This window comes from Rhinoderma darwinii, unplaced genomic scaffold (genome assembly GCF_050947455.1).
Source record: "Rhinoderma darwinii isolate aRhiDar2 unplaced genomic scaffold, aRhiDar2.hap1 Scaffold_935, whole genome shotgun sequence".
Lineage (NCBI taxonomy): Eukaryota > Metazoa > Chordata > Amphibia > Anura > Rhinodermatidae > Rhinoderma > Rhinoderma darwinii.
Window position 1 is genome coordinate 90420 of NW_027464509.1, and position 20525 is coordinate 110944.

A 20525-nucleotide genomic window follows, 5' to 3' on the forward strand; every position below is an offset into this window, starting at 1 on the left:
TGGCAGCGGCAGCAAGTGCATGCCCACAGCCACCCCTTGTTCCTTCACACCTTGTATCAGCTGTAATCCAGTCCAGTCCAGTGCTGCCTGCTGAGCAGCACTGACCAACACTGCCTGGGCCCAGGCTTTTATCTCTGAGGCCCCATTATGATGTCAGAAAGCTGGCTCTGGAATCCTGAGGGCTCCACTATGACACGTGCAAAGTTCCGTCTGAACTTTATATAAGACGGTGAGGCTCAGTCAGTCACTCAGTGTTGCCTGAGAGGGCAACACTGCAACAGCCGGCCGCCAGGCTGTCTTTTTTTTGCACAGCTAGTTGCCTCCAGGAGGCCACAAGAGGGAGACAAGGGACTGCAAAATGGAAAATAGGCATCCACCAACTTTACAGACAACTTCTCCTTGCTCCTACAACCTCCATCCTTGCACAGTTTGTTATTCTTCTAGGTAACATAGTAACAAATCCAAATTGCTGCTCTCTTTGTAGGCAAGCAAGGCTTTGTTGCAACTGCAATTCTTACTTCTTCTTGAAATGTAGGGACGACAGTACATTCCATCACATCCATCTAGTGTACACAGGTAGGTCCATTGTGGCGGGCAGGCGAGCGGGCGGGCTGCTTTATTGGCTGTTTGCTGTTCCCCTACTCCACTCCACTATTTGACTGTTGTGCTGCATCAATCAATCAATCAATCAATCAATCAATCAATCAATCAATCAATCAGTGGCTGGCTCAGGTGCAGCTCTTTAACTTACCTAAAAGGGAGGGCGGAGAGAAGACAAGGAAGGTGAATGAGGTGTTCCAATGTGAAATGCCGGAAACACAGAAACACAGACGACACACAACAAGAGGTGGCAATCTATTCATTAATTGCATTTAATCAATGAGCTCATTATCACTCATGCATTGTCCAACAGGTGTTGAAATAATGGGATTAAAAGGGGAGATCCCTTCAGAAAGACAGAAACAATAGCAAAGACAAAAAAACACTTTTGGAATCTGCTTTTAGTCAACACATAAGGAAAGGGTGCACCGGTCCTGGAAATACTGCAATACCAGGTCAATGCGTGGAGTGGACAGAGCAAGCTCTATTTCCATCTCCCTGTTCTAAAAATCCATTTAATATATGGTCCCCAGATAGGGGACGTATCAGATATTAAACTGATAAGAACAGATACTACACTTGATCTTAGCCAAAAGGCCGAGAAGCGATAACCCGAACGGGCCGCGCGTTGCCCGAGCCTGCCCGATACTGCTGTTCAGCCCTTGCAGCGATTCAGCCTACTTCTAGGCAATTCCATGGGGCCCTGCAGGCTCACACACTCACAGCTACACGGGAGGTGAATAAAGGCCGGAGAGGAAGCCAGACAGGATTTGCTTCTTTTGCATGCACCACAATGCAGTGCTGAAAGAGGAGGAATCTACATAAAAACGCCTTCCTGGCAACGCCCAAATGCCCTGCTGCCATGCAGATAAACACTGGCAGCGGCAGCAAGTGCATGCCCACAGCCACCCCTTGTTCCTTCACACCTTGTATCAGCTGTAATCCAGTCCAGTCCAGTGCTGCCTGCTGAGCAGCACTGACCAACACTGCCTGGGCCCAGGCTTTTATCTCTGAGGCCCCATTATGATGTCAGAAAGCTGGCTCTGGAATCCTGAGGGCTCCACTATGACACGTGCAAAGTTCCGTCTGAACTTTATATAAGACGGTGAGGCTCAGTCAGTCACTCAGTGTTGCCTGAGAGGGCAACACTGCAACAGCCGGCCGCCAGGCTGTCTTTTTTTTGCACAGCTAGTTGCCTCCAGGAGGCCACAAGAGGGAGACAAGGGACTGCAAAATGGAAAATAGGCATCCACCAACTTTACAGACAACTTCTCCTTGCTCCTACAACCTCCATCCTTGCACAGTTTGTTATTCTTCTAGGTAACATAGTAACAAATCCAAATTGCTGCTCTCTTTGTAGGCAAGCAAGGCTTTGTTGCAACTGCAATTCTTACTTCTTCTTGAAATGTAGGGACGACAGTACATTCCATCACATCCATCTAGTGTACACAGGTAGGTCCATTGTGGCGGGCAGGCGAGCGGGCGGGCTGCTTTATTGGCTGTTTGCTGTTCCCCTACTCCACTCCACTATTTGACTGTTGTGCTGCATCAATCAATCAATCAATCAATCAATCAATCAATCAATCAATCAATCAATCAATCAATCAATCAGTGGCTGGCTCAGGTGCAGCTCTTTAACTTACCTAAAAGGGAGGGCGGAGAGAAGACAAGGAAGGTGAATGAGGTGTTCCAATGTGAAATGCCGGAAACACAGAAACACAGACGACACACAACAAGAGGTGGCAATCTATTCATTAATTGCATTTAATCAATGAGCTCATTATCACTCATGCATTGTCCAACAGGTGTTGAAATAATGGGATTAAAAGGGGAGATCCCTTCAGAAAGACAGAAACAATAGCAAAGACAAAAAACACTTTTGGAATCTGCTTTTAGTCAACACATAAGGAAAGGGTGCACCGGTCCTGGAAATACTGCAATACCAGGTCAATGCGTGGAGTGGACAGAGCAAGCTCTATTTCCATCTCCCTGTTCTAAAAATCCATTTAATATATGGTCCCCAGATAGGGGACGTATCAGATATTAAACTGATAAGAACAGATACTACACTTGATCTTAGCCAAAAGGCCGAGAAGCGATAACCCGAACGGGCCGCGCGTTGCCCGAGCCTGCCCGATACTGCTGTTCAGCCCTTGCAGCGATTCAGCCTACTTCTAGGCAATTCCATGGGGCCCTGCAGGCTCACACACTCACAGCTACACGGGAGGTGAATAAAGGCCGGAGAGGAAGCCAGACAGGATTTGCTTCTTTTGCTTGCACCACAATGCAGTGCTGAAAGAGGAGGAATCTACATAAAAATGCCTTCCTGGCAACGCCCAAATGCCCTGCTGCCATGCAGATAAACACTGGCAGCGGCAGCAAGTGCATGCCCACAGCCACCCCTTGTTCCTTCACACCTTGTATCAGCTGTAATCCAGTCCAGTCCAGTGCTGCCTGCTGAGCAGCACTGACCAACACTGCCTGGGCCCAGGCTTTTATCTCTGAGGCCCCATTATGATGTCAGAAAGCTGGCTCTGGAATCCTGAGGGCTCCACTATGACACGTGCAAAGTTCCGTCTGAACTTTATATAAGACGGTGAGGCTCAGTCAGTCACTCAGTGTTGCCTGAGAGGGCAACACTGCAACAGCCGGCCGCCAGGCTGTCTTTTTTTTGCACAGCTAGTTGCCTCCAGGAGGCCACAAGAGGGAGACAAGGGACTGCAAAATGGAAAATAGGCATCCACCAACTTTACAGACAACTTCTCCTTGCTCCTACAACCTCCATCCTTGCACAGTTTGTTATTCTTCTAGGTAACATAGTAACAAATCCAAATTGCTGCTCTCTTTGTAGGCAAGCAAGGCTTTGTTGCAACTGCAATTCTTACTTCTTCTTGAAATGTAGGGACGACAGTACATTCCATCACATCCATCTAGTGTACACAGGTAGGTCCATTGTGGCGGGCAGGCGAGCGGGCGGGCTGCTTTATTGGCTGTTTGCTGTTCCCCTACTCCACTCCACTATTTGACTGTTGTGCTGCATCAATCAATCAATCAATCAATCAATCAATCAATCAGTGGCTGGCTCAGGTGCAGCTCTTTAACTTACCTAAAAGGGAGGGCGGAGAGAAGACAAGGAAGGTGAATGAGGTGTTCCAATGTGAAATGCCGGAAACACAGAAACACAGACGACACACAACAAGAGGTGGCAATCTATTCATTAATTGCATTTAATCAATGAGCTCATTATCACTCATGCATTGTCCAACAGGTGTTGAAATAATGGGATTAAAAGGGGAGATCCCTTCAGAAAGACAGAAACAATAGCAAAGACAAAAAACACTTTTGGAATCTGCTTTTAGTCAACACATAAGGAAAGGGTGCACCGGTCCTGGAAATACTGCAATACCAGGTCAATGCGTGGAGTGGACAGAGCAAGCTCTATTTCCATCTCCCTGTTCTAAAAATCCATTTAATATATGGTCCCCAGATAGGGGACGTATCAGATATTAAACTGATAAGAACAGATACTACACTTGATCTTAGCCAAAAGGCCGAGAAGCGATAACCCGAACGGGCCGCGCGTTGCCCGAGCCTGCCCGATACTGCTGTTCAGCCCTTGCAGCGATTCAGCCTACTTCTAGGCAATTCCATGGGGCCCTGCAGGCTCACACACTCACAGCTACACGGGAGGTGAATAAAGGCCGGAGAGGAAGCCAGACAGGATTTGCTTCTTTTGCTTGCACCACAATGCAGTGCTGAAAGAGGAGGAATCTACATAAAAACGCCTTCCTGGCAACGCCCAAATGCCCTGCTGCCATGCAGATAAACACTGGCAGCGGCAGCAAGTGCATGCCCACAGCCACCCCTTGTTCCTTCACACCTTGTATCAGCTGTAATCCAGTCCAGTCCAGTGCTGCCTGCTGAGCAGCACTGACCAACACTGCCTGGGCCCAGGCTTTTATCTCTGAGGCCCCATTATGATGTCAGAAAGCTGGCTCTGGAATCCTGAGGGCTCCACTATGACACGTGCAAAGTTCCGTCTGAACTTTATATAAGACGGTGAGGCTCAGTCAGTCACTCAGTGTTGCCTGAGAGGGCAACACTGCAACAGCCGGCCGCCAGGCTGTCTTTTTTTTGCACAGCTAGTTGCCTCCAGGAGGCCACAGGAGGGAGACAAGGGACTGCAAAATGGAAAATAGGCATCCACCAACTTTACAGACAACTTCTCCTTGCTCCTACAACCTCCATCCTTGCACAGTTTGTTATTCTTCTAGGTAACATAGTAACAAATCCAAATTGCTGCTCTCTTTGTAGGCAAGCAAGGCTTTGTTGCAACTGCAATTCTTACTTCTTCTTGAAATGTAGGGACGACAGTACATTCCATCACATCCATCTAGTGTACACAGGTAGGTCCATTGTGGCGGGCAGGCGAGCGGGCGGGCTGCTTTATTGGCTGTTTGCTGTTCCCCTACTCCACTCCACTATTTGACTGTTGTGCTGCATCAATCAATCAATCAATCAATCAATCAATCAATCAATCAATCAATCAATCAATCAGTGGCTGGCTCAGGTGCAGCTCTTTAACTTACCTAAAAGGGAGGGCGGAGAGAAGACAAGGAAGGTGAATGAGGTGTTCCAATGTGAAATGCCGGAAACACAGAAACACAGACGACACACAACAAGAGGTGGCAATCTATTCATTAATTGCATTTAATCAATGAGCTCATTATCACTCATGCATTGTCCAACAGGTGTTGAAATAATGGGATTAAAAGGGGAGATCCCTTCAGAAAGACAGAAACAATAGCAAAGACAAAAAACACTTTTGGAATCTGCTTTTAGTCAACACATAAGGAAAGGGTGCACCGGTCCTGGAAATACTGCAATACCAGGTCAATGCGTGGAGTGGACAGAGCAAGCTCTATTTCCATCTCCCTGTTCTAAAAATCCATTTAATATATGGTCCCCAGATAGGGGACGTATCAGATATTAAACTGATAAGAACAGATACTACACTTGATCTTAGCCAAAAGGCCGAGAAGCGATAACCCGAACGGGCCGCGCGTTGCCCGAGCCTGCCCGATACTGCTGTTCAGCCCTTGCAGCGATTCAGCCTACTTCTAGGCAATTCCATGGGGCCCTGCAGGCTCACACACTCACAGCTACACGGGAGGTGAATAAAGGCCGGAGAGGAAGCCAGACAGGATTTGCTTCTTTTGCTTGCACCACAATGCAGTGCTGAAAGAGGAGGAATCTACATAAAAACGCCTTCCTGGCAACGCCCAAATGCCCTGCTGCCATGCAGATAAACACTGGCAGCGGCAGCAAGTGCATGCCCACAGCCACCCCTTGTTCCTTCACACCTTGTATCAGCTGTAATCCAGTCCAGTCCAGTGCTGCCTGCTGAGCAGCACTGACCAACACTGCCTGGGCCCAGGCTTTTATCTCTGAGGCCCCATTATGATGTCAGAAAGCTGGCTCTGGAATCCTGAGGGCTCCACTATGACACGTGCAAAGTTCCGTCTGAACTTTATATAAGACGGTGAGGCTCAGTCAGTCACTCAGTGTTGCCTGAGAGGGCAACACTGCAACAGCCGGCCGCCAGGCTGTCTTTTTTTTGCACAGCTAGTTGCCTCCAGGAGGCCACAAGAGGGAGACAAGGGACTGCAAAATGGAAAATAGGCATCCACCAACTTTACAGACAACTTCTCCTTGCTCCTACAACCTCCATCCTTGCACAGTTTGTTATTCTTCTAGGTAACATAGTAACAAATCCAAATTGCTGCTCTCTTTGTAGGCAAGCAAGGCTTTGTTGCAACTGCAATTCTTACTTCTTCTTGAAATGTAGGGACGACAGTACATTCCATCACATCCATCTAGTGTACACAGGTAGGTCCATTGTGGCGGGCAGGCGAGCGGGCGGGCTGCTTTATTGGCTGTTTGCTGTTCCCCTACTCCACTCCACTATTTGACTGTTGTGCTGCATCAATCAATCAATCAATCAATCAATCAATCAATCAATCAATCAATCAATCAATCAATCAATCAAGCAATCAATCAGTGGCTGGCTCAGGTGCAGCTCTTTAACTTACCTAAAAGGGAGGGCGGAGAGAAGACAAGGAAGGTGAATGAGGTGTTCCAATGTGAAATGCCGGAAACACAGAAACACAGACGACACACAACAAGAGGTGGCAATCTATTCATTAATTGCATTTAATCAATGAGCTCATTATCACTCATGCATTGTCCAACAGGTGTTGAAATAATGGGATTAAAAGGGGAGATCCCTTCAGAAAGACAGAAACAATAGCAAAGACAAAAAACACTTTTGGAATCTGCTTTTAGTCAACACATAAGGAAAGGGTGCACCGGTCCTGGAAATACTGCAATACCAGGTCAATGCGTGGAGTGGACAGAGCAAGCTCTATTTCCATCTCCCTGTTCTAAAAATCCATTTAATATATGGTCCCCAGATAGGGGACGTATCAGATATTAAACTGATAAGAACAGATACTACACTTGATCTTAGCCAAAAGGCCGAGAAGCGATAACCCGAACGGGCCGCGCGTTGCCCGAGCCTGCCCGATACTGCTGTTCAGCCCTTGCAGCGATTCAGCCTACTTCTAGGCAATTCCATGGGGCCCTGCAGGCTCACACACTCACAGCTACACGGGAGGTGAATAAAGGCCGGAGAGGAAGCCAGACAGGATTTGCTTCTTTTGCTTGCACCACAATGCAGTGCTGAAAGAGGAGGAATCTACATAAAAACGCCTTCCTGGCAACGCCCAAATGCCCTGCTGCCATGCAGATAAACACTGGCAGCGGCAGCAAGTGCATGCCCACAGCCACCCCTTGTTCCTTCACACCTTGTATCAGCTGTAATCCAGTCCAGTCCAGTGCTGCCTGCTGAGCAGCACTGACCAACACTGCCTGGGCCCAGGCTTTTATCTCTGAGGCCCCATTATGATGTCAGAAAGCTGGCTCTGGAATCCTGAGGGCTCCACTATGACACGTGCAAAGTTCCGTCTGAACTTTATATAAGACGGTGAGGCTCAGTCAGTCACTCAGTGTTGCCTGAGAGGGCAACACTGCAACAGCCGGCCGCCAGGCTGTCTTTTTTTTGCACAGCTAGTTGCCTCCAGGAGGCCACAAGAGGGAGACAAGGGACTGCAAAATGGAAAATAGGCATCCACCAACTTTACAGACAACTTCTCCTTGCTCCTACAACCTCCATCCTTGCACAGTTTGTTATTCTTCTAGGTAACATAGTAACAAATCCAAATTGCTGCTCTCTTTGTAGGCAAGCAAGGCTTTGTTGCAACTGCAATTCTTACTTCTTCTTGAAATGTAGGGACGACAGTACATTCCATCACATCCATCTAGTGTACACAGGTAGGTCCATTGTGGCGGGCAGGCGAGCGGGCGGGCTGCTTTATTGGCTGTTTGTTGTTCCCCTACTCCACTCCACTATTTGACTGTTGTGCTGCATCAATCAATCAATCAATCAATCAATCAATCAATCAATCAATCAATCAATCAATCAGTGGCTGGCTCAGGTGCAGCTCTTTAACTTACCTAAAAGGGAGGGCGGAGAGAAGACAAGGAAGGTGAATGAGGTGTTCCAATGTGAAATGCCGGAAACACAGAAACACAGACGACACACAACAAGAGGTGGCAATCTATTCATTAATTGCATTTAATCAATGAGCTCATTATCACTCATGCATTGTCCAACAGGTGTTGAAATAATGGGATTAAAAGGGGAGATCCCTTCAGAAAGACAGAAACAATAGCAAAGACAAAAAACACTTTTGGAATCTGCTTTTAGTCAACACATAAGGAAAGGGTGCACCGGTCCTGGAAATACTGCAATACCAGGTCAATGCGTGGAGTGGACAGAGCAAGCTCTATTTCCATCTCCCTGTTCTAAAAATCCATTTAATATATGGTCCCCAGATAGGGGACGTATCAGATATTAAACTGATAAGAACAGATACTACACTTGATCTTAGCCAAAAGGCCGAGAAGCGATAACCCGAACGGGCCGCGCGTTGCCCGAGCCTGCCCGATACTGCTGTTCAGCCCTTGCAGCGATTCAGCCTACTTCTAGGCAATTCCATGGGGCCCTGCAGGCTCACACACTCACAGCTACACGGGAGGTGAATAAAGGCCGGAGAGGAAGCCAGACAGGATTTGCTTCTTTTGCTTGCACCACAATGCAGTGCTGAAAGAGGAGGAATCTACATAAAAACGCCTTCCTGGCAACGCCCAAATGCCCTGCTGCCATGCAGATAAACACTGGCAGCGGCAGCAAGTGCATGCCCACAGCCACCCCTTGTTCCTTCACACCTTGTATCAGCTGTAATCCAGTCCAGTCCAGTGCTGCCTGCTGAGCAGCACTGACCAACACTGCCTGGGCCCAGGCTTTTATCTCTGAGGCCCCATTATGATGTCAGAAAGCTGGCTCTGGAATCCTGAGGGCTCCACTATGACACGTGCAAAGTTCCGTCTGAACTTTATATAAGACGGTGAGGCTCAGTCAGTCACTCAGTGTTGCCTGAGAGGGCAACACTGCAACAGCCGGCCGCCAGGCTGTCTTTTTTTTGCACAGCTAGTTGCCTCCAGGAGGCCACAAGAGGGAGACAAGGGACTGCAAAATGGAAAATAGGCATCCACCAACTTTACAGACAACTTCTCCTTGCTCCTACAACCTCCATCCTTGCACAGTTTGTTATTCTTCTAGGTAACATAGTAACAAATCCAAATTGCTGCTCTCTTTGTAGGCAAGCAAGGCTTTGTTGCAACTGCAATTCTTACTTCTTCTTGAAATGTAGGGACGACAGTACATTCCATCACATCCATCTAGTGTACACAGGTAGGTCCATTGTGGCGGGCAGGCGAGCGGGCGGGCTGCTTTATTGGCTGTTTGCTGTTCCCCTACTCCACTCCACTATTTGACTGTTGTGCTGCATCAATCAATCAATCAATCAATCAATCAATCAATCAATCAATCAGTGGCTGGCTCAGGTGCAGCTCTTTAACTTACCTAAAAGGGAGGGCGGAGAGAAGACAAGGAAGGTGAATGAGGTGTTCCAATGTGAAATGCCGGAAACACAGAAACACAGACGACACACAACAAGAGGTGGCAATCTATTCATTAATTGCATTTAATCAATGAGCTCATTATCACTCATGCATTGTCCAACAGGTGTTGAAATAATGGGATTAAAAGGGGAGATCCCTTCAGAAAGACAGAAACAATAGCAAAGACAAAAAACACTTTTGGAATCTGCTTTTAGTCAACACATAAGGAAAGGGTGCACCGGTCCTGGAAATACTGCAATACCAGGTCAATGCGTGGAGTGGACAGAGCAAGCTCTATTTCCATCTCCCTGTTCTAAAAATCCATTTAATATATGGTCCCCAGATAGGGGACGTATCAGATATTAAACTGATAAGAACAGATACTACACTTGATCTTAGCCAAAAGGCCGAGAAGCGATAACCCGAACGGGCCGCGCGTTGCCCGAGCCTGCCCGATACTGCTGTTCAGCCCTTGCAGCGATTCAGCCTACTTCTAGGCAATTCCATGGGGCCCTGCAGGCTCACACACTCACAGCTACACGGGAGGTGAATAAAGGCCGGAGAGGAAGCCAGACAGGATTTGCTTCTTTTGCTTGCACCACAATGCAGTGCTGAAAGAGGAGGAATCTACATAAAAACGCCTTCCTGGCAACGCCCAAATGCCCTGCTGCCATGCAGATAAACACTGGCAGCGGCAGCAAGTGCATGCCCACAGCCACCCCTTGTTCCTTCACACCTTGTATCAGCTGTAATCCAGTCCAGTCCAGTGCTGCCTGCTGAGCAGCACTGACCAACACTGCCTGGGCCCAGGCTTTTATCTCTGAGGCCCCATTATGATGTCAGAAAGCTGGCTCTGGAATCCTGAGGGCTCCACTATGACACGTGCAAAGTTCCGTCTGAACTTTATATAAGACGGTGAGGCTCAGTCAGTCACTCAGTGTTGCCTGAGAGGGCAACACTGCAACAGCCGGCCGCCAGGCTGTCTTTTTTTTGCACAGCTAGTTGCCTCCAGGAGGCCACAAGAGGGAGACAAGGGACTGCAAAATGGAAAATAGGCATCCACCAACTTTACAGACAACTTCTCCTTGCTCCTACAACCTCCATCCTTGCACAGTTTGTTATTCTTCTAGGTAACATAGTAACAAATCCAAATTGCTGCTCTCTTTGTAGGCAAGCAAGGCTTTGTTGCAACTGCAATTCTTACTTCTTCTTGAAATGTAGGGACGACAGTACATTCCATCACATCCATCTAGTGTACACAGGTAGGTCCATTGTGGCGGGCAGGCGAGTGGGCGGGCTGCTTTATTGGCTGTTTGCTGTTCCCCTACTCCACTCCACTATTTGACTGTTGTGCTGCATCAATCAATCAATCAATCAATCAATCAATCAATCAATCAAGCAATCAATCAGTGGCTGGCTCAGGTGCAGCTCTTTAACTTACCTAAAAGGGAGGGCGGAGAGAAGACAAGGAAGGTGAATGAGGTGTTCCAATGTGAAATGCCGGAAACACAGAAACACAGACGACACACAACAAGAGGTGGCAATCTATTCATTAATTGCATTTAATCAATGAGCTCATTATCACTCATGCATTGTCCAACAGGTGTTGAAATAATGGGATTAAAAGGGGAGATCCCTTCAGAAAGACAGAAACAATAGCAAAGACAAAAAACACTTTTGGAATCTGCTTTTAGTCAACACATAAGGAAAGGGTGCACCGGTCCTGGAAATACTGCAATACCAGGTCAATGCGTGGAGTGGACAGAGCAAGCTCTATTTCCATCTCCCTGTTCTAAAAATCCATTTAATATATGGTCCCCAGATAGGGGACGTATCAGATATTAAACTGATAAGAACAGATACTACACTTGATCTTAGCCAAAAGGCCGAGAAGCGATAACCCGAACGGGCCGCGCGTTGCCCGAGCCTGCCCGATACTGCTGTTCAGCCCTTGCAGCGATTCAGCCTACTTCTAGGCAATTCCATGGGGCCCTGCAGGCTCACACACTCACAGCTACACGGGAGGTGAATAAAGGCCGGAGAGGAAGCCAGACAGGATTTGCTTCTTTTGCTTGCACCACAATGCAGTGCTGAAAGAGGAGGAATCTACATAAAAACGCCTTCCTGGCAACGCCCAAATGCCCTGCTGCCATGCAGATAAACACTGGCAGCGGCAGCAAGTGCATGCCCACAGCCACCCCTTGTTCCTTCACACCTTGTATCAGCTGTAATCCAGTCCAGTCCAGTGCTGCCTGCTGAGCAGCACTGACCAACACTGCCTGGGCCCAGGCTTTTATCTCTGAGGCCCCATTATGATGTCAGAAAGCTGGCTCTGGAATCCTGAGGGCTCCACTATGACACGTGCAAAGTTCCGTCTGAACTTTATATAAGACGGTGAGGCTCAGTCAGTCACTCAGTGTTGCCTGAGAGGGCAACACTGCAACAGCCGGCCGCCAGGCTGTCTTTTTTTTGCACAGCTAGTTGCCTCCAGGAGGCCACAAGAGGGAGACAAGGGACTGCAAAATGGAAAATAGGCATCCACCAACTTTACAGACAACTTCTCCTTGCTCCTACAACCTCCATCCTTGCACAGTTTGTTATTCTTCTAGGTAACATAGTAACAAATCCAAATTGCTGCTCTCTTTGTAGGCAAGCAAGGCTTTGTTGCAACTGCAATTCTTACTTCTTCTTGAAATGTAGGGACGACAGTACATTCCATCACATCCATCTAGTGTACACAGGTAGGTCCATTGTGGCGGGCAGGCGAGCGGGCGGGCTGCTTTATTGGCTGTTTGTTGTTCCCCTACTCCACTCCACTATTTGACTGTTGTGCTGCATCAATCAATCAATCAATCAATCAATCAATCAATCAATCAATCAATCAATCAGTGGCTGGCTCAGGTGCAGCTCTTTAACTTACCTAAAAGGGAGGGCGGAGAGAAGACAAGGAAGGTGAATGAGGTGTTCCAATGTGAAATGCCGGAAACACAGAAACACAGACGACACACAACAAGAGGTGGCAATCTATTCATTAATTGCATTTAATCAATGAGCTCATTATCACTCATGCATTGTCCAACAGGTGTTGAAATAATGGGATTAAAAGGGGAGATCCCTTCAGAAAGACAGAAACAATAGCAAAGACAAAAAACACTTTTGGAATCTGCTTTTAGTCAACACATAAGGAAAGGGTGCACCGGTCCTGGAAATACTGCAATACCAGGTCAATGCGTGGAGTGGACAGAGCAAGCTCTATTTCCATCTCCCTGTTCTAAAAATCCATTTAATATATGGTCCCCAGATAGGGGACGTATCAGATATTAAACTGATAAGAACAGATACTACACTTGATCTTAGCCAAAAGGCCGAGAAGCGATAACCCGAACGGGCCGCGCGTTGCCCGAGCCTGCCCGATACTGCTGTTCAGCCCTTGCAGCGATTCAGCCTACTTCTAGGCAATTCCATGGGGCCCTGCAGGCTCACACACTCACAGCTACACGGGAGGTGAATAAAGGCCGGAGAGGAAGCCAGACAGGATTTGCTTCTTTTGCTTGCACCACAATGCAGTGCTGAAAGAGGAGGAATCTACATAAAAACGCCTTCCTGGCAACGCCCAAATGCCCTGCTGCCATGCAGATAAACACTGGCAGCGGCAGCAAGTGCATGCCCACAGCCACCCCTTGTTCCTTCACACCTTGTATCAGCTGTAATCCAGTCCAGTCCAGTGCTGCCTGCTGAGCAGCACTGACCAACACTGCCTGGGCCCAGGCTTTTATCTCTGAGGCCCCATTATGATGTCAGAAAGCTGGCTCTGGAATCCTGAGGGCTCCACTATGACACGTGCAAAGTTCCGTCTGAACTTTATATAAGACGGTGAGGCTCAGTCAGTCACTCAGTGTTGCCTGAGAGGGCAACACTGCAACAGCCGGCCGCCAGGCTGTCTTTTTTTTGCACAGCTAGTTGCCTCCAGGAGGCCACAAGAGGGAGACAAGGGACTGCAAAATGGAAAATAGGCATCCACCAACTTTACAGACAACTTCTCCTTGCTCCTACAACCTCCATCCTTGCACAGTTTGTTATTCTTCTAGGTAACATAGTAACAAATCCAAATTGCTGCTCTCTTTGTAGGCAAGCAAGGCTTTGTTGCAACTGCAATTCTTACTTCTTCTTGAAATGTAGGGACGACAGTACATTCCATCACATCCATCTAGTGTACACAGGTAGGTCCATTGTGGCGGGCAGGCGAGCGGGCGGGCTGCTTTATTGGCTGTTTGCTGTTCCCCTACTCCACTCCACTATTTGACTGTTGTGCTGCATCAATCAATCAATCAATCAATCAATCAATCAATCAATCAATCAGTGGCTGGCTCAGGTGCAGCTCTTTAACTTACCTAAAAGGGAGGGCGGAGAGAAGACAAGGAAGGTGAATGAGGTGTTCCAATGTGAAATGCCGGAAACACAGAAACACAGACGACACACAACAAGAGGTGGCAATCTATTCATTAATTGCATTTAATCAATGAGCTCATTATCACTCATGCATTGTCCAACAGGTGTTGAAATAATGGGATTAAAAGGGGAGATCCCTTCAGAAAGACAGAAACAATAGCAAAGACAAAAAACACTTTTGGAATCTGCTTTTAGTCAACACATAAGGAAAGGGTGCACCGGTCCTGGAAATACTGCAATACCAGGTCAATGCGTGGAGTGGACAGAGCAAGCTCTATTTCCATCTCCCTGTTCTAAAAATCCATTTAATATATGGTCCCCAGATAGGGGACGTATCAGATATTAAACTGATAAGAACAGATACTACACTTGATCTTAGCCAAAAGGCCGAGAAGCGATAACCCGAACGGGCCGCGCGTTGCCCGAGCCTGCCCGATACTGCTGTTCAGCCCTTGCAGCGATTCAGCCTACTTCTAGGCAATTCCATGGGGCCCTGCAGGCTCACACACTCACAGCTACACGGGAGGTGAATAAAGGCCGGAGAGGAAGCCAGACAGGATTTGCTTCTTTTGCTTGCACCACAATGCAGTGCTGAAAGAGGAGGAATCTACATAAAAACGCCTTCCTGGCAACGCCCAAATGCCCTGCTGCCATGCAGATAAACACTGGCAGCGGCAGCAAGTGCATGCCCACAGCCACCCCTTGTTCCTTCACACCTTGTATCAGCTGTAATCCAGTCCAGTCCAGTGCTGCCTGCTGAGCAGCACTGACCAACACTGCCTGGGCCCAGGCTTTTATCTCTGAGGCCCCATTATGATGTCAGAAAGCTGGCTCTGGAATCCTGAGGGCTCCACTATGACACGTGCAAAGTTCCGTCTGAACTTTATATAAGACGGTGAGGCTCAGTCAGTCACTCAGTGTTGCCTGAGAGGGCAACACTGCAACAGCCGGCCGCCAGGCTGTCTTTTTTTTGCACAGCTAGTTGCCTCCAGGAGGCCACAAGAGGGAGACAAGGGACTGCAAAATGGAAAATAGGCATCCACCAACTTTACAGACAACTTCTCCTTGCTCCTACAACCTCCATCCTTGCACAGTTTGTTATTCTTCTAGGTAACATAGTAACAAATCCAAATTGCTGCTCTCTTTGTAGGCAAGCAAGGCTTTGTTGCAACTGCAATTCTTACTTCTTCTTGAAATGTAGGGACGACAGTACATTCCATCACATCCATCTAGTGTACACAGGTAGGTCCATTGTGGCGGGCAGGCGAGTGGGCGGGCTGCTTTATTGGCTGTTTGCTGTTCCCCTACTCCACTCCACTATTTGACTGTTGTGCTGCATCAATCAATCAATCAATCAATCAATCAATCAATCAATCAAGCAATCAATCAGTGGCTGGCTCAGGTGCAGCTCTTTAACTTACCTAAAAGGGAGGGCGGAGAGAAGACAAGGAAGGTGAATGAGGTGTTCCAATGTGAAATGCCGGAAACACAGAAACACAGACGACACACAACAAGAGGTGGCAATCTATTCATTAATTGCATTTAATCAATGAGCTCATTATCACTCATGCATTGTCCAACAGGTGTTGAAATAATGGGATTAAAAGGGGAGATCCCTTCAGAAAGACAGAAACAATAGCAAAGACAAAAAACACTTTTGGAATCTGCTTTTAGTCAACACATAAGGAAAGGGTGCACCGGTCCTGGAAATACTGCAATACCAGGTCAATGCGTGGAGTGGACAGAGCAAGCTCTATTTCCATCTCCCTGTTCTAAAAATCCATTTAATATATGGTCCCCAGATAGGGGACGTATCAGATATTAAACTGATAAGAACAGATACTACACTTGATCTTAGCCAAAAGGCCGAGAAGCGATAACCCGAACGGGCCGCGCGTTGCCCGAGCCTGCCCGATACTGCTGTTCAGCCCTTGCAGCGATTCAGCCTACTTCTAGGCAATTCCATGGGGCCCTGCAGGCTCACACACTCACAGCTACACGGGAGGTGAATAAAGGCCGGAGAGGAAGCCAGACAGGATTTGCTTCTTTTGCTTGCACCACAATGCAGTGCTGAAAGAGGAGTAATCTACATAAAAACGCCTTCCTGGCAACGCCCAAATGCCCTGCTGCCATGCAGATAAACACTGGCAGCGGCAGCAAGTGCATGCCCACAGCCACCCCTTGTTCCTTCACACCTTGTATCAGCTGTAATCCAGTCCAGTCCAGTGCTGCCTGCTGAGCAGCACTGACCAACACTGCCTGGGCCCAGGCTTTTATCTCTGAGGCCCCATTATGATGTCAGAAAGCTGGCTCTGGAATCCTGAGGGCTCCACTATGACACGTGCAAAGTTCCGTCTGAACTTTATATAAGACGGTGAGGCTCAGTCAGTCACTCAGTGTTGCCTGAGAGGGCAACACTGCAACAGCCGGCCGCCAGGCTGTCTTTTTTTTGCACAGCTAGTTGCCTCCAGGAGGCCACAAGAGGGAGACAAGGGACTGCAAAATGGAAAATAGGCATCCACCAACTTTACAGACAACTTCTCCTTGCTCCTACAACCTCCATCCTTGCACAGTTTGTTATTCTTCTAGGTAACATAGTAACAAATCCAAATTGCTGCTCTCTTTGTAGGCAAGCAAGGCTTTGTTGCAACTGCAATTCTTACTTCTTCTTGAAATGTAGGGACGACAGTACATTCCATCACATCCATCTAGTGTACACAGGTAGGTCCATTGTGGCGGGCAGGCGAGCGGGCGGGCTGCTTTATTGGCTGTTTGCTGTTCCCCTACTCCACTCCACTATTTGACTGTTGTGCTGCATCAATCAATCAATCAATCAATCAATCAATCAATCAATCAATCAATCAATCAGTGGCTGGCTCAGGTGCAGCTCTTTAACTTACCTAAAAGGGAGGGCGGAGAGAAGACAAGGAAGGTGAATGAGGTGTTCCAATGTGAAATGCCGGAAACACAGAAACACAGACGACACACAACAAGAGGTGGCAATCTATTCATTAATTGCATTTAATCAATGAGCTCATTATCACTCATGCATTGTCCAACAGGTGTTGAAATAATGGGATTAAAAGGGGAGATCCCTTCAGAAAGACAGAAACAATAGCAAAGACAAAAAACACTTTTGGAATCTGCTTTTAGTCAACACATAAGGAAAGGGTGCACCGGTCCTGGAAATACTGCAATACCAGGTCAATGCGTGGAGTGGACAGAGCAAGCTCTATTTCCATCTCCCTGTTCTAAAAATCCATTTAATATATGGTCCCCAGATAGGGGACGTATCAGATATTAAACTGATAAGAACAGATACTACACTTGATCTTAGCCAAAAGGCCGAGAAGCGATAACCCGAACGGGCCGCGCGTTGCCCGAGCCTGCCCGATACTGCTGTTCAGCCCTTGCAGCGATTCAGCCTACTTCTAGGCAATTCCATGAGGCCCTGCAGGCTCACACACTCACAGCTACACGGGAGGTGAATAAAGGCCGGAGAGGAAGCCAGACAGGATTTGCTTCTTTTGCTTGCACCACAATGCAGTGCTGAAAGAGGAGGAATCTACATAAAAACGCCTTCCTGGCAACGCCCAAATGCCCTGCTGCCATGCAGATAAACACTGGCAGCGGCAGCAAGTGCATGCCCACAGCCACCCCTTGTTCCTTCACACCTTGTATCAGCTGTAATCCAGTCCAGTCCAGTGCTGCCTGCTGAGCAGCACTGACCAACACTGCCTGGGCCCAGGCTTTTATCTCTGAGGCCCCATTATGATGTCAGAAAGCTGGCTCTGGAATCCTGAGGGCTCCACTATGACACGTGCAAAGTTCCGTCTGAACTTTATATAAGACGGTGAGGCTCAGTCAGTCACTCAGTGTTGCCTGAGAGGGCAACACTGCAACAGCCGGCCGCCAGGCTGTCTTTTTTTTGCACAGCTAGTTGCCTCCAGGAGGCCACAAGAGGGAGACAAGGGACTGCAAAATGGAAAATAGGCATCCACCAACTTTACAGACAACTTCTCCTTGCTCCTACAACCTCCATCCTTGCACAGTTTGTTATTCTTCTAGGTAACATAGTAACAAATCCAAATTGCTGCTCTCTTTGTAGGCAAGCAAGGCTTTGTTGCAACTGCAATTCTTACTTCTTCTTGAAATGTAGGGACGACAGTACATTCCATCACATCCATCTAGTGTACACAGGTAGGTCCATTGTGGCGGGCAGGCGAGTGGGCGGGCTGCTTTATTGGCTGTTTGCTGTTCCCCTACTCCACTCCACTATTTGACTGTTGTGCTGCATCAATCAATCAATCAATCAATCAATCAATCAATCAATCAATCAATCAATCAATCAATCAATCAATCAAGCAATCAATCAGTGGCTGGCTCAGGTGCAGCTCTTTAACTTACCTAAAAGGGAGGGCGGAGAGAAGACAAGGAAGGTGAATGAGGTGTTCCAATGTGAAATGCCGGAAACACAGAAACACAGACGACACACAACAAGAGGTGGCAATCTATTCATTAATTGCATTTAATCAATGAGCTCATTATCACTCATGCATTGTCCAACAGGTGTTGAAATAATGGGATTAAAAGGGGAGATCCCTTCAGAAAGACAGAAACAATAGCAAAGACAAAAAACACTTTTGGAATCTGCTTTTAGTCAACACATAAGGAAAGGGTGCACCGGTCCTGGAAATACTGCAATACCAGGTCAATGCGTGGAGTGGACAGAGCAAGCTCTATTTCCATCTCCCTGTTCTAAAAATCCATTTAATATATGGTCCCCAGATAGGGGACGTATCAGATATTAAACTGATAAGAACAGATACTACACTTGATCTTAGCCAAAAGGCCGAGAAGCGATAACCCGAACGGGCCGCGCGTTGCCCGAGCCTGCCCGATACTGCTGTTCAGCCCTTGCAGCGATTCAGCCTACTTCTAGGCAATTCCATGGGGCCCTGCAGGCTCACACACTCACAGCTACACGGGAGGTGAATAAAGGCCGGAGAGGAAGCCAGACAGGATTTGCTTCTTTTGCTTGCACCACAATGCAGTGCTGAAAGAGGAGTAATCTACATAAAAACGCCTTCCTGGCAACGCCCAAATGCCCTGCTGCCATGCAGATAAACACTGGCAGCGGCAGCAAGTGCATGCCCACAGCCACCCCTTGTTCCTTCACACCTTGTATCAGCTGTAATCCAGTCCAGTCCAGTGCTGCCTGCTGAGCAGCACTGACCAACACTGCCTGGGCCCAGGCTTTTATCTCTGAGGCCCCATTATGATGTCAGAAAGCTGGCTCTGGAATCCTGAGGGCTCCACTATGACACGTGCAAAGTTCCGTCTGAACTTTATATAAGACGGTGAGGCTCAGTCAGTCACTCAGTGTTGCCTGAGAGGGCAACACTGCAACAGCCGGCCGCCAGGCTGTCTTTTTTTTGCACAGCTAGTTGCCTCCAGGAGGCCACAAGAGGGAGACAAGGGACTGCAAAATGGAAAATAGGCATCCACCAACTTTACAGACAACTTCTCCTTGCTCCTACAACCTCCATCCTTGCACAGTTTGTTATTCTTCTAGGTAACATAGTAACAAATCCAAATTGCTGCTCTCTTTGTAGGCAAGCAAGGCTTTGTTGCAACTGCAATTCTTACTTCTTCTTGAAATGTAGGGACGACAGTACATTCCATCACATCCATCTAGTGTACACAGGTAGGTCCATTGTGGCGGGCAGGCGAGCGGGCGGGCTGCTTTATTGGCTGTTTGCTGTTCCCCTACTCCACTCCACTATTTGACTGTTGTGCTGCATCAATCAATCAATCAATCAATCAATCAATCAATCAATCAATCAATCAATCAATCAATCAATCAATCAGTGGCTGGCTCAGGTGCAGCTCTTTAACTTACCTAAAAGGGAGGGCGGAGAGAAGACAAGGAAGGTGAATGAGGTGTTCCAATGTGAAATGCCGGAAACACAGAAACACAGACGACACACAACAAGAGGTGGCAATCTATTCATTAATTGCATTTAATCAATGAGCTCATTATCACTCATGCATTGTCCAACAGGTGTTGAAATAATGGGATTAAAAGGGGAGATCCCTTCAGAAAGACAGAAACAATAGCAAAGACAAAAAACACTTTTGGAATCTGCTTTTAGTCAACACATAAGGAAAGGGTGCACCGGTCCTGGAAATACTGCAATACCAGGTCAATGCGTGGAGTGGACAGAGCAAGCTCTATTTCCATCTCCCTGTTCTAAAAATCCATTTAATATATGGTCCCCAGATAGGGGACGTATCAGATATTAAACTGATAAGAACAGATACTACACTTGATCTTAGCCAAAAGGCCAAGAAGCGATAACCCGAACGGGCCGCGCGTTGCCCGAGCCTGC

General features: G+C 47.7%; 14 non-coding genes across 14 annotated transcripts; all 14 read right to left on the bottom strand.

Moving 5' to 3' along the window:
• Window positions 1-1018: 1018 nt before the first annotated feature.
• On the bottom strand, window positions 1019-1209 carry LOC142733095 (U2 spliceosomal RNA). The gene has a single exon (XR_012879911.1). It is a non-coding gene; the product is annotated as a U2 spliceosomal RNA (small nuclear RNA).
• A 1300-nt stretch (window positions 1210-2509) lies between these two features.
• Window positions 2510-2700, bottom strand: LOC142733096 (U2 spliceosomal RNA). Its single transcript, XR_012879912.1, has one exon. It is a non-coding gene; the product is annotated as a U2 spliceosomal RNA (small nuclear RNA).
• A 1272-nt stretch (window positions 2701-3972) lies between these two features.
• LOC142733097 (U2 spliceosomal RNA) lies at window positions 3973-4163 on the bottom strand. The gene has a single exon (XR_012879913.1). It is a non-coding gene; the product is annotated as a U2 spliceosomal RNA (small nuclear RNA).
• A 1292-nt stretch (window positions 4164-5455) lies between these two features.
• Window positions 5456-5646, bottom strand: LOC142733099 (U2 spliceosomal RNA). Its single transcript, XR_012879915.1, has one exon. It is a non-coding gene; the product is annotated as a U2 spliceosomal RNA (small nuclear RNA).
• A 1312-nt stretch (window positions 5647-6958) lies between these two features.
• On the bottom strand, window positions 6959-7149 carry LOC142733100 (U2 spliceosomal RNA). The gene has a single exon (XR_012879916.1). It is a non-coding gene; the product is annotated as a U2 spliceosomal RNA (small nuclear RNA).
• A 1292-nt stretch (window positions 7150-8441) lies between these two features.
• Window positions 8442-8632, bottom strand: LOC142733102 (U2 spliceosomal RNA). The gene has a single exon (XR_012879917.1). It is a non-coding gene; the product is annotated as a U2 spliceosomal RNA (small nuclear RNA).
• Window positions 8633-9912: 1280 nt separating this feature from the next.
• LOC142733103 (U2 spliceosomal RNA) lies at window positions 9913-10103 on the bottom strand. The gene has a single exon (XR_012879918.1). It is a non-coding gene; the product is annotated as a U2 spliceosomal RNA (small nuclear RNA).
• Window positions 10104-11391: 1288 nt separating this feature from the next.
• LOC142733104 (U2 spliceosomal RNA) lies at window positions 11392-11582 on the bottom strand. Its single transcript, XR_012879919.1, has one exon. It is a non-coding gene; the product is annotated as a U2 spliceosomal RNA (small nuclear RNA).
• A 1288-nt stretch (window positions 11583-12870) lies between these two features.
• On the bottom strand, window positions 12871-13061 carry LOC142733105 (U2 spliceosomal RNA). Its single transcript, XR_012879920.1, has one exon. It is a non-coding gene; the product is annotated as a U2 spliceosomal RNA (small nuclear RNA).
• A 1280-nt stretch (window positions 13062-14341) lies between these two features.
• On the bottom strand, window positions 14342-14532 carry LOC142733106 (U2 spliceosomal RNA). Its single transcript, XR_012879921.1, has one exon. It is a non-coding gene; the product is annotated as a U2 spliceosomal RNA (small nuclear RNA).
• A 1288-nt stretch (window positions 14533-15820) lies between these two features.
• LOC142733107 (U2 spliceosomal RNA) lies at window positions 15821-16011 on the bottom strand. Its single transcript, XR_012879922.1, has one exon. It is a non-coding gene; the product is annotated as a U2 spliceosomal RNA (small nuclear RNA).
• A 1288-nt stretch (window positions 16012-17299) lies between these two features.
• LOC142733108 (U2 spliceosomal RNA) lies at window positions 17300-17490 on the bottom strand. The gene has a single exon (XR_012879923.1). It is a non-coding gene; the product is annotated as a U2 spliceosomal RNA (small nuclear RNA).
• Window positions 17491-18806: 1316 nt separating this feature from the next.
• Window positions 18807-18997, bottom strand: LOC142733109 (U2 spliceosomal RNA). Its single transcript, XR_012879924.1, has one exon. It is a non-coding gene; the product is annotated as a U2 spliceosomal RNA (small nuclear RNA).
• Window positions 18998-20301: 1304 nt separating this feature from the next.
• On the bottom strand, window positions 20302-20492 carry LOC142733127 (U2 spliceosomal RNA). Its single transcript, XR_012879939.1, has one exon. It is a non-coding gene; the product is annotated as a U2 spliceosomal RNA (small nuclear RNA).
• Window positions 20493-20525: the final 33 nt, after the last annotated feature.